The sequence below is a fragment of the Acomys russatus genome, unplaced genomic scaffold (assembly GCF_903995435.1).
Source record: "Acomys russatus unplaced genomic scaffold, mAcoRus1.1, whole genome shotgun sequence".
In the NCBI taxonomy this organism is placed as follows: Eukaryota; Metazoa; Chordata; class Mammalia; order Rodentia; family Muridae; genus Acomys; species Acomys russatus.
The window spans coordinates 29,614-40,409 of record NW_026131664.1 but is presented as its reverse complement, the minus strand read 5'-3'; the positions used below and the strand labels follow the sequence as shown (position 1 = coordinate 40,409).

Below are 10,796 nucleotides of genomic sequence, written 5' to 3'. Positions count from 1 at the left end.
TACTATAGTTCGACTGTGGGTTCGTTCGGTAGTTTGAGTTGCTGGCAGAATTGAGTGTGGGGTTAATCCGTGGCGATTATAAGGACTATAGCTCCTATAAAACTTCATGGTGTTTGAATTATAATTGATGCGATTACTAGTGCTATGTGGCTGACTGAGGAGTAGGCAATAGAGATTTTAAGTCTGTTTGTCGTAAGCAGATTGAGCTGGTTATGATTATTCCTCATAAGGACAGGATGATAAATGGTATGAATGGATTTTGTTGTGGTGGGATCTAGTATGATGGAGAGACGTATCATGCCATAGCCTCCTAGTTTAGTAAGATGCTGCCAGTACCAATGATCCTGCGATAGGGGCCCTCTGGGCTTTGGGAAGTCAGAGGTGAACGCCGATAGTGGATTTTTTAATTAGGAATGCTAATATGAGCATCAGTCAAAATGTTACTGTGATCATGTAGTATGAAGGGTTTGGCTGTTAAGTGTCAGGATTATGAGATTTAGATTCCTATTGGAGTTGTAGATTACAATTGGCAATAGGAGTGGGATAGAGCCTACTAGAGTATAAAAAGAAAGTATAATCCTGCGTTTAGACGTTCGTTTGATTTCCCATCGTGTAATATAAAGTGTTGGGATTAGTGTAGCTTCAAATTAATATAGAAGATATTATTTCGGTTGCAGAAAATGTGATATCAAAAAGATTTGTAGGAGACTAAGTATAGAGATAAAGTTTTTTGTGTTCTGTTTTTTCCCCCTTTTATGTGATTTTTGGCTGGCCATAAGTATAGGGGTAGAAGTCAGGTTGTTAAATAGATTAGGGGGTTGAGATTGATCAGAGAATAGGGAGGTGGAAAAGGTATAATAGTCTCGCTTTTCATAAGAGGAGAGGCTTAGTAAGCTGATTAGAAGCTGTGAGATGTCACATTAATTCACATGAATTTTGTTTTTGATAACAGGTTAGAGGGAAAGTATAGGTGAGGCTATGATAATTTTAGCATTGTAGGACATTTAGTTTTTTCACATATTCTGTTCCGTATGTATTGAGATTTTACTAGTAGGCTATCCCACAGCTGCTTCACATGCTGCAAATACTAAGATAATAATTGGGGTTGGAAAAAAGGTTATTGAGTTGGTATTTAGGGAAGAGATGCTGTTTATTGAATAAAGAGGAGTTATCCTCCAGGCATAGAAGTGTAGATATAAGGTGTGATCGGAATATTAGGGGCCTAGAAGTGATAGGGAAAAGCTAGGGTAGATTGATATAGGTAGGGGGGACACTTGGTAATTATGGTCAGGCCATATCTAATGAGTCGAAATCGTAATTTTTAGTAAACTAATTACCACTATTCTGTCATTCTAGTCCTTTTTGTGTCCATTCGTAGGCTAACCCTAAAGAGAGGATTGAGACTAGGAGGAATGGTATAGGATTATGTGAAAGATGTCAGGGGTTTGTAAGGCTCATGGGATTGGCAGTAGTAGTGCAATTTCTAGATCAAATAGGAGGAATGTAATGGCTACAAGAAAAATGTTAATAGAAAAAGGAAGTCGGGCGAGTCGATGGGGTCAAAGCCGCATTCGTGAGGGGTTTGCTTTTTCTGTGTAGACGTTAGTTAGGGGAATTCAGAAGCTACTGTAATTAGGAGGAGTGATAGGGTAATGTTAACAATGATGGCTAAAGTATATTAATTACTTTCTTCTAGTTTTTTCTAGATCTAACTGATTGAAGTCAGTTGTACTTGTTAACTAAAAAGTATGAGCCTCACAGTAGATTGAAACGTACAAGAAAGTCCAAACTACATCTACGAAGTGTCAGTATCATGCTCGGGCTTCAAAGCCAAAGGTGATGTGATGTGAAGTGAAACTTAATTTGTCGTAGCAGGCAGATAATTAGAAAGGTTGTGCCGAAATTACATGTAGTTCCGTGGAATCCTGTTGCTATAAAGAATGTAGACCCGTAGACCCATCTAGATAGAAAAGGGAGTTTCAAAAGTATTCTGAGGCTGTAGGACAGTAAAGTAAATGCCAGTATAATTGTAAATAAATAGCTGATTTATGTGTTTTCGTTTTCTCTATTAACTATGGTGGGCTCATGTAATTGATACTCCTGAGGCTAGTAGGACGGATTGGTTAAGGAGGGGGACTTCTAGAGGGTTTAAGGGTAAATTCCGGCAGGTGGTCAGAATCCCCCTAAATCATGTGTTGGGACTAGGCTGGAGTGGTAGAAAGCTCAAAAAAACACCCGCAAAAAAGAAAATTCTGAAATAATAAATAGAACAGAACTATGCCATAAACGTAGACCTTTCTGTACAATAGGAGTGTGGTGGCCTTGGAAGGTTCCCTCACGAATTACGTCTGTCACCATTGAATTATTGTTAGGATATTCACCAATAGGCCTGTTAGTAGTAGAATGGTAGAGCTAGATGAAATCATATTACTAAGCCAGATGTTAGGAGAGAGCGATAAGGCCCCTGTTGAGTGGTCATGATGGCTGGGGTTTGACCATGTGGAAGGCGTGAGTTTGGTGGTTCATTATGTATCGTGTAAATAGAGGCTTACTAATAGAGTGAATACATAGGCTTTGGATAAGGGCTACAGCAAATTCTAACACGTTAGGAGTAGGAGAATGATGAATGTGATTATGGCAGTGGGAGGGCTGATATTTATTAGTACTAGTGGTGGCTCCTCCGATTAGGTGTATGAGTAGTGGCCGGCAGTAATGTTGGCTGTAAGTCGAACGGCTAGGGCCATAGGTTGAATAAATAGGCTGATTGTTTCATAATAATTAGCATAGGAAAAGTGTAATAGGTGTTCCTTGAGGTAAAAGTGAGCTAATGAGTCTTTTAGCTTATGGGCGAAATCCTATGATTACTGCTCCTGCTCACAGAGGAATAGCTATTCCTAGGTTCATAGAGAGTTGGGTAGTTGGTGTGAATGTATGGGGGAGAGGCCTAGTAGATAGTGAACCGAAAATATGATTAGGGAGATATTATTAAGGATCAGGTTCGTCCTTTTGGTGGGTGGATTAGTATTATTTGTTTTGTAATATATTTAACTAATCATTGTTGGAGTGAAATAGGCGATTATTTAGTAGGCGTTTTGAATTGGGGAAAAGTATGGAGGGGAATTAATAATATAATAACTACAGTAGTCCCTTTAGTGTAGGGGTAATGAAGAGGAGAATGATTTTCGTTCATTTATCTCAGGGTTTTCAGTTTTTTGTGTTTTAGTGTTTAGGTGAGGGGTTAGAACAAGTAAGTAATGTCTGAGAATTTTAGTTGAAACAGGATAAAAAGTGTAATGGTTGATGAGAGGACAGTGGTAAATCATGTTTATGTATCTAGTTGGGGATTTCACTGTGGAGACTTTTATCTCTAATTTTAACTAAAAGGTTAATGCTCTTAGCTTCGCAGTGATTAAATTATGGAAGCGGATCAGTCCGTCGAAGTGTTTTAGTGGTACTATTTCAAGTACAATTGGTATAAAGCTGTGATTAGACCCACAAATTTCTGAGGCATTGTCCGTAGAATAGCCTGGCGATTGGAATGATATGTGGCTTGATTGTAGGCGTCCGGGGATAGCGTCCGTTTTCAATCCTAGTGGGGTACGGCTCTGAGTGTAGGACGTCTCAGATGAGATTAGCATGCGAATAGGAAGATCCATGGGTAGTACTACTCGATTGTCAACTTCTAGCAGGCGAAGATCTCCTGGTTTTAGGTCATCTGTGGGGACTATATAGGAGTCAAAACACAGTCTTCATAATCAGTATATCATAGCTTCATACCATTGGTGGCCTATCGTTTTGACAGTTAGACGGGGTTATTATTTTCATCTATTATGTAAAGAATCGTAGGGATGGTAATGCAATGAGTACTAAGATTGCAGCTGGTAGAATAGTTCAAATGGTTTCTACTTCTTGAGCTCTATAGTGCTAGTGTGGGTTATTTTTGTAGATAGTATAGATGAATAATATAAAGTACTAGAGAGCTAAAAGGAAACAATTATAAGTGTATGGTCATGAAGGCTATGAGTTCTTCTATGATGGGGATTGGCATCTTGAAGTCCTAGTTGAAGTGGGTAGGCCATATAAGATAACAGGTCTAATCTGTGATTAACTTTGACAAAGTTATGTAATGTGTTTACTAATATCTTATTAAGAAAGACATAGAGGTTATGAGGTTGGCTTGAAACCAATTTTAGGGGGTTCGAATCCTTCCTTCTTAGTTCACCTTAACGTAAGTGGGTTCTTCGATGTATGATAGGTGGAGGACATCCTGAAGTCATCTTAGGTTAGTAGATGTGTGAGGGACTGATATAATTTCACGTTTTGAGGCAAAAGCTTCTCAATTATGAAATTATGATAATAACGCGCGTTAGGGAGATAAAGGAGCCCAGGAGGACACTATATTTCAGTTGTATAGACACAGGGTAGTCCGAGATCGTCGAGGTAGGCCTGATAGACCTAGGAAATGTTGAGGGAAAAAGGTTATGTTAACTCCCCACAATATACAATAAAGTGGGCTTTTGCTCACATATCATTAAGGGAGTAGCCGAGAATAGGGGAATCAATGAACGAATCCTGCTATAATAGCAAATACGGCTCCTATAGATAGGACGTAGTGAAGTGGGCTACTACAATAGTATGGTGCATGTAGGACGATATCAAGTGAAGAGTTTGACAGGACAATTCGGTTAACCCCCCAACAGTAAAAAGAAAGATAAACCAAGGGCCATGTATGGCTGGTGATCATTTAACACGCCTCCATGGAGGGTAGCTAGTCAGCAAATACTTTAACCCTGTAGGGATAGCGATAATATAGTTGCTGAGGTAAAGAGGCTCGGTAGCTACGTCCTAGGCCTACTGTGAATATATGATGTGCTCATACAATGAATCCTAGGATCCGTAGATATTATGGCTCAGACTATACCTATGTAACCAAAGGGTTCTTTTTTACCTGAGTAGTACCGTACGATATGCGAGATAATACCGAATCCTGGGAGAATTAGGATATAACTTCTGGGTGACCAAGAATCAGAATAAGTGTTGGTAGAGGATAGGGTCACCCCCTCCGGCAGGGTCAAAGAAGGTTGTATTAAGATTACGGTCTGTTAGAAGCTGGTAATACCGGCTGCTAAAACTGGAAGGGATAGAAGGAGGAGTACAGCTGTGATTAGGACTGATCAGACGAATAGGGGGGTTTGATATGTGGTTATAGCAGGGGGTTTTATATTAATAATGTGTGGTAATAAAGTTGATGCCCCCAAGATGGCGACACCCAGCTAGGTGAAGAGAGAAGATGGCTGATCACAGATGCTGGCCGGCGTGTGCAGATTTCCTGCTGAGTGGGGTAAACTGTTCATCCTGTTCCAGCCCCAGCCTCAACTATTGATGATGCTAAGAGTAGAAGGAATGAAGGGGGCAGAAGTCAGAAACCATATTATTTATTCGAGGAAAGCTATATCAGGTGCTCCGATTATAAGAGTACTAATCAGTTTCCAAAACACTCCAATTATTATGGGTAGTACTATAAAGAAATTATAACGAATGCGTGAGCAGTTACGATTACGTTTGTAATTTGATCGTCTCCTAGTAGGGCCCCTGGTTGGCCTAGTTCAGCTCGGATAAGGATGCTGAGGGCTTGCCCAACTATTCCTGCTCAAGCCCCGAAGATCAGGTACAGAGTACCGAAGGTCTTTATGGTTTGTGGAAAAGAGTCAACGGTTGATGAACATAGGTAAGTGGCCGAGTAGGTATTAGACTGTAAATCTAAAGACAGAGGTTTATTCCCTCTCTTTACCAAGCCTTAGAGTGAGTATTCAGTCGAAGTCAAATTCGGAGGAGTAGGATATTTCCCTACTGAGGCTTCTCCACGCCTTTTTTTTCTTTAGGCGGGAGAAGTAGGTTGAAGCCAGAAAGGGGTTTTTAGCTGTTAACTAAGATTTTGCAGGTTGAAGTCCTGCCAACCTAGTTGAGGATTTAGCTTAATTAAATAAGTGATTTGCATTCATTTGATGGGGAGTAATCCTACAATCCTTATCAGAAGTTAAACTTAGCGTTTTCTGCTTAGGCGTTAAGGCTCTTGGACTGGAATATCCTAAACTTCTTATATGGTAAGTAGTGGTGTTATGGGTATGGCTATGGTGGCTTAAGATTGTTAGAGAGGGTAGTAAGGGCGAGATTTTAGATTTTAGTGTTGGGGGATATTTTGAGTTATTATTAGTAGAAAGATAGGGAGGAGGTTGAGTAGATAAGGCGTGTGTAGAAGAAGAATTTAGTAGTGCTATTAGAGCATTAGGCTAGCCATGGGGATGCTATTGTTTTTTAGTAGTTCGTGAGGATAAGTCATTTAGGTATAAATCCTGAGAGAGGAGGAGCCCTGCCTAGGGATAGTAGGGAGGCAGCCTAGTGGTGTTATTATAGGATATTTATTTCATGATAGAGATATGGAGTTAATTGTTGTTGTGGGAGGATGATATAGATTAGGAATATTGAAGTTGTTATTAGGATATAGAATAGAGGTTTATGGAGGGTGGAGTGGGTGGTAGGGTGGCTGACTTCTTCTCCTTGTGGGCGCATTGATGAGTATGCTATGTTTTTCGTCTTGAGTTTGATTTAGTCCTCCTCTGCCCCTATCCTGAGTTTTGGATGGGGGTTGTAAGGTTGGGTCTAGTGTTCATGAATGTGATGCGTGGATAGGGCGATTTTTGTCATGTTGCAGGTTAACCCTGATTAGTGGGCCCCTGAGTTACTTCTGGGTCTGTACTGGAAGGTGCTAGACCTAGTTTTATTCTTGGCATAAAGGTGTCACTTGTGATTTATTCGTTTGTGGGGGTGCTTCGGCTCCTCGTTGTGGGTTTTAGTGTGGCTTATTAGTTAATTATTGGCTGTAGCTTGGGTGGATTTTGTGGCCGCTTCAGTTGATCGTGGTAGTTTTTTGTCATGCGAGCGAGGTTATAGCTGTGCTTTATCTCTCTTCTGGGGTTTGGCTTCCTTGTTCGGTGGTCCTGTTGGGTGCGCTTTAGCTTTGAGGTTATTAGTCTGGGAGGGATGTCCACCACATTTTCGGGTTGGGCCCCGTAGCTTTTGCTGCCCTTCTTTCATTAGGTGGGTGTATAGTGCCGGAAGTTGTTAGTCTTCAGTCCAGGTTTCGTCTTCGTTGATCGCTCGGTTTGCCATTTCCTTCTCAAGTACTCTTTGTCGATTTCGGTGTGGGGGGGATACTGAGAGACGATTGGTAGTGAGATTCTAATCACAGTGCAGAGTGCTAGTGTAAGGGTAAAAAGTTTTTCATAGGAGATGTATTAGAATCTATCGAATCGAGGGTACGAGGCTCGATGTCATAGGAATAGGGAGGTTAGGGCTAGGGTTTTTATTATGAAGTCTATAGTAAATATTCTGGGTGGCTGTTGTGTATAGGGGCTATGAATAGGATGTTGATAAGCATTATATAGATGATGTTAGTATAGTCTGCTATGAAAAATAGGGCGAAGGACCTGCGGAGTAATCTACGTTGAATCCTGATACTAGTTCGGACTCCCCCTCAGTTAGGTCGAATGGAGCTCGATTAGTTTTCTGCTAGTGGTAGAGAGGTATCATATTATAGCTAAGGGTCAAGTTGGAATAATTAGTCATATGTGTTCTTGAGTTATGATTAGGGTTTGGAGAAGAAGAGCCATTTATTAATAGTACTGATAGATGATAATAGCTAGATGTTTACTTCATAGGAGATAGTCTCTGGCTACTGCTCGAATAGCTCCGATAAGGAGTATTTGGAGTTTGATGCTCACCCTGATCATAGAAGAATAAACTGAAAGGCTGTGATAGTGCTAGAATAAACAATGTACACTCAAATTTTGTGGCTAGGGGATGAGGCATTGTGGTATGGGGGATTCATAGGCTGAACAGCTAGGGTTAGAGATAAGGTGGTGCAATAATAATAGTACATACTGAGGTTGTAGTGGTCGTAGAGGTTCTTAATAAATAGTTTTATTGCATCTGCAAATGGTTGGAGATTCCATAGGGTCCTACAATGTTTGGCCCCTTTCGTAGTTGTATATACCCTAAAATTGTTTTCGTTCGATTAGAGTTAAGAAGGCTATAGCGATTAAGACAGGGATGAGGAGTGTTTATAATAATTAATTAGAGGCACTATAGGAAGAGGACTTGAACCCGTGAGGTAAGGTTTTTAAATCTTATGCAATTCCTGGCTCTGCGCCACCCAATGCCTTGTCTCGGAGGTTGTTTTACAGTGTGCAATTGAGATGGTCTCATTAGTTTTTTTAAAGCGCTGTTGTAAGGAGGCTTATTTCTCTTGTCCTTTCGTACTGGGAGAAATGGTAAATAGATAGAAACCGACCTGATTACTCTCCGGTCTGAACTCAGATCACGTATGAGACTTTAATCGTTGACAAACGAACCATTTAAGAGCTTCTGCACCATTAGGATGTCCTGACCAACATCGAGGTCGTAAACCCAATTGTCGATAATGAACTCTTGAATAGGATTGGCGTGTTATCCCTAGGGTAACTTGGTCCGTGGATCAATTATTTTGTCAATAAGCAGTTATTATCTTCGACTTGTATGTCTTGGGTTAAATGTTTTTCGGGCTTTTTTTATCTCCGAGGTCACACACCCCAACCTAAAATAGTCTAAGAATTAGCTTTGTTATTTCCATTTGTGGTTAAGTAAAAGTGCTTGTGTTAGACTATATATTAAACTCCATATGTCTTCTCGTCTTATTTTTTTATGCCCGCCTCTTCACGGGGAGGTTATTTCACTGATGGAAATAAGAGACAGTTGAGCCCTCGTTTAGCCGTTCATATAACAGTCCCTAATTAAGAACAAGTGAGTATGCTACCTTTGCAACGGTCAGGAACCGCGGGCCGTTGAAACTTAGTCACGGGCAGAGTGCCTCTAATACTTATATGCTAGAGGTGATGTTTTTTGGTAAACAGGCGGGGCTCGGGTTTGCCGAGTTCCTTTATTTCTTTTAATCTTTTCCCTTGTGGCATTCCTGTGTTGGGTTACATGTTTATTAGATTATGTTTATTGGGGAAAACGTAGCTTATGTTAACTCCAATGGCATTCCGGGTTGTTATAAGTTTATGCCAGAGAATTATATTCTTGTTACTCTTGTTACATTATTTCATCTATTGTATATAGATTAGCGCCCAATTATTAATGATAGGAGTTCATTGTTATTTTAGGGATTAATGAGAGGATTAATGTTGAGCGTGAACGGCTTTCTTAATTGATGGCTGCCTTTTAAGCCAACTATGGTTTGTCCTCTAATTTTATTGACGCACGACAAAGGTTTTTTCTCTTCCAAAGAGCTGTCCCTCTTTGGCTTGTTTTAGTTTACATTGTATGGAGATTCGTTGGTAAACTTAAAGTGGAACTAAAATTCCTTGTGGGCAACCAGCACACCAAGCTCGATAGGCATTTCACCTCTACCTATGAATCGTCCCACGTTTGCACACAGACGGGTTCACCCATAAGTTTGTTCTTAGGTAGCTCGTTTGGTTCGGGCTCCAGCTTAGTCCCTTAGCTAGGTTTGCAGAGTTATTCATAGGCAAAAGGTACAAGGTTTAATCTTTACTTTTTTGACTATAATTTTTCTTTCATCTTTCCCTTGCGGTAACTGTTTTCTATAGCTCCTAAGGTATTTTCTTTCTCCAATACTAGTGTTAGATAAATTTTTTTAGATTGTCTGTAAGATTATTTATTGTAGATTTAGGTTAGGCTAGTTTTGTTCAAAGTGTCCATTGGAGGATTCTTCTGGGTGTAGGCCAGATGCTTTTAGTTAAGCTACACTTGAGGATTCCAAGCACACTTTCCAGTATGCTTACCTTGTTACGACTATCATCTCCTCTCGTAATCTAGTTGGTATTGTTTTATTTAATCATACCTGAAGATAGTTTGGAGGAGGGTGACGGGCTGGTGGCGCACTTCATTGCTCGATTCAATTAACTCTCTATTCTTAATTTATCTACAAACCTCCTTGTTCCTTTAGTTGCATAAAGGTGTCGTGTGTTCTTTTTAAGAAAATGTAGCCCATTACTTTCCACCTCATAGGCTACAACTTGGACCGCGTTTTTTATGTTTGTACTCTTGCTTACCTTTGGTACTTTTAGGGGTTTGCTGAAGATGGGCGGTATATAGGCTGAATTAGCAGGGGTGGTGATGTATGAACGGGGTATATCGATATAGAACGGCTCCTCTAGATGATATAAAGTACCAACGCCAAGTCCCGTTTGAGTTTTAACTATGGCTTTTTCGCCGGCAAACAATTTTGTTAATGAATTGTTTAAGTTTAGGGGCTTAAGGCCAGAGTGGGGTATCTAATCCCAGTTTGGGCTATTAGCTAGAGTGTTAAATTCTATTAGAATCCAAGTTTGTAGTTGTATTTATGACTAACAACAATGAATTTTCACATTAAGTTTAGTTTTTTAATCAATTTTTAAGGAGAAGGTTCACTTTTTACGCGAGGAGATAATGAGTTTTGGGTATCTATGACCGCGGTGGGCTGCACTGAAAGTTTTACCACCGATAGAGGTATAACTAGTCAAAAACTTTCGTCATTGCTTAAGTTTTTTATCACTGCTGTTTCCGTGGGGTGTGGCCTAACAAGATGTCTTGAGCTATAATGGAGGGTCTTTGAGATCTTCTCCTTAGGGTAATGTGTATGAGTTTCTAAGGGGTGTTAACGACTGGTATGGGGAGTCCTTGCATGTGTAATTTTACCTCCACTAATTATAAGCCAGGACAAACGATTGTGTTCATGGGGTTGAAACCCGCTAAGC

General features: G+C 40.2%; 2 pseudogenes; both read right to left on the bottom strand.

The window, feature by feature from the left end:
- Positions 1-2,525: 2,525 nt before the first annotated feature.
- Positions 2,526-3,183, bottom strand: LOC127186365 (ATP synthase subunit a-like; annotated as a pseudogene).
- A 194-nt stretch (positions 3,184-3,377) lies between these two features.
- LOC127186364 (cytochrome c oxidase subunit 2-like) lies at positions 3,378-4,079 on the bottom strand (annotated as a pseudogene).
- Between the last annotated feature and the right edge of the window lie 6,717 nt (positions 4,080-10,796).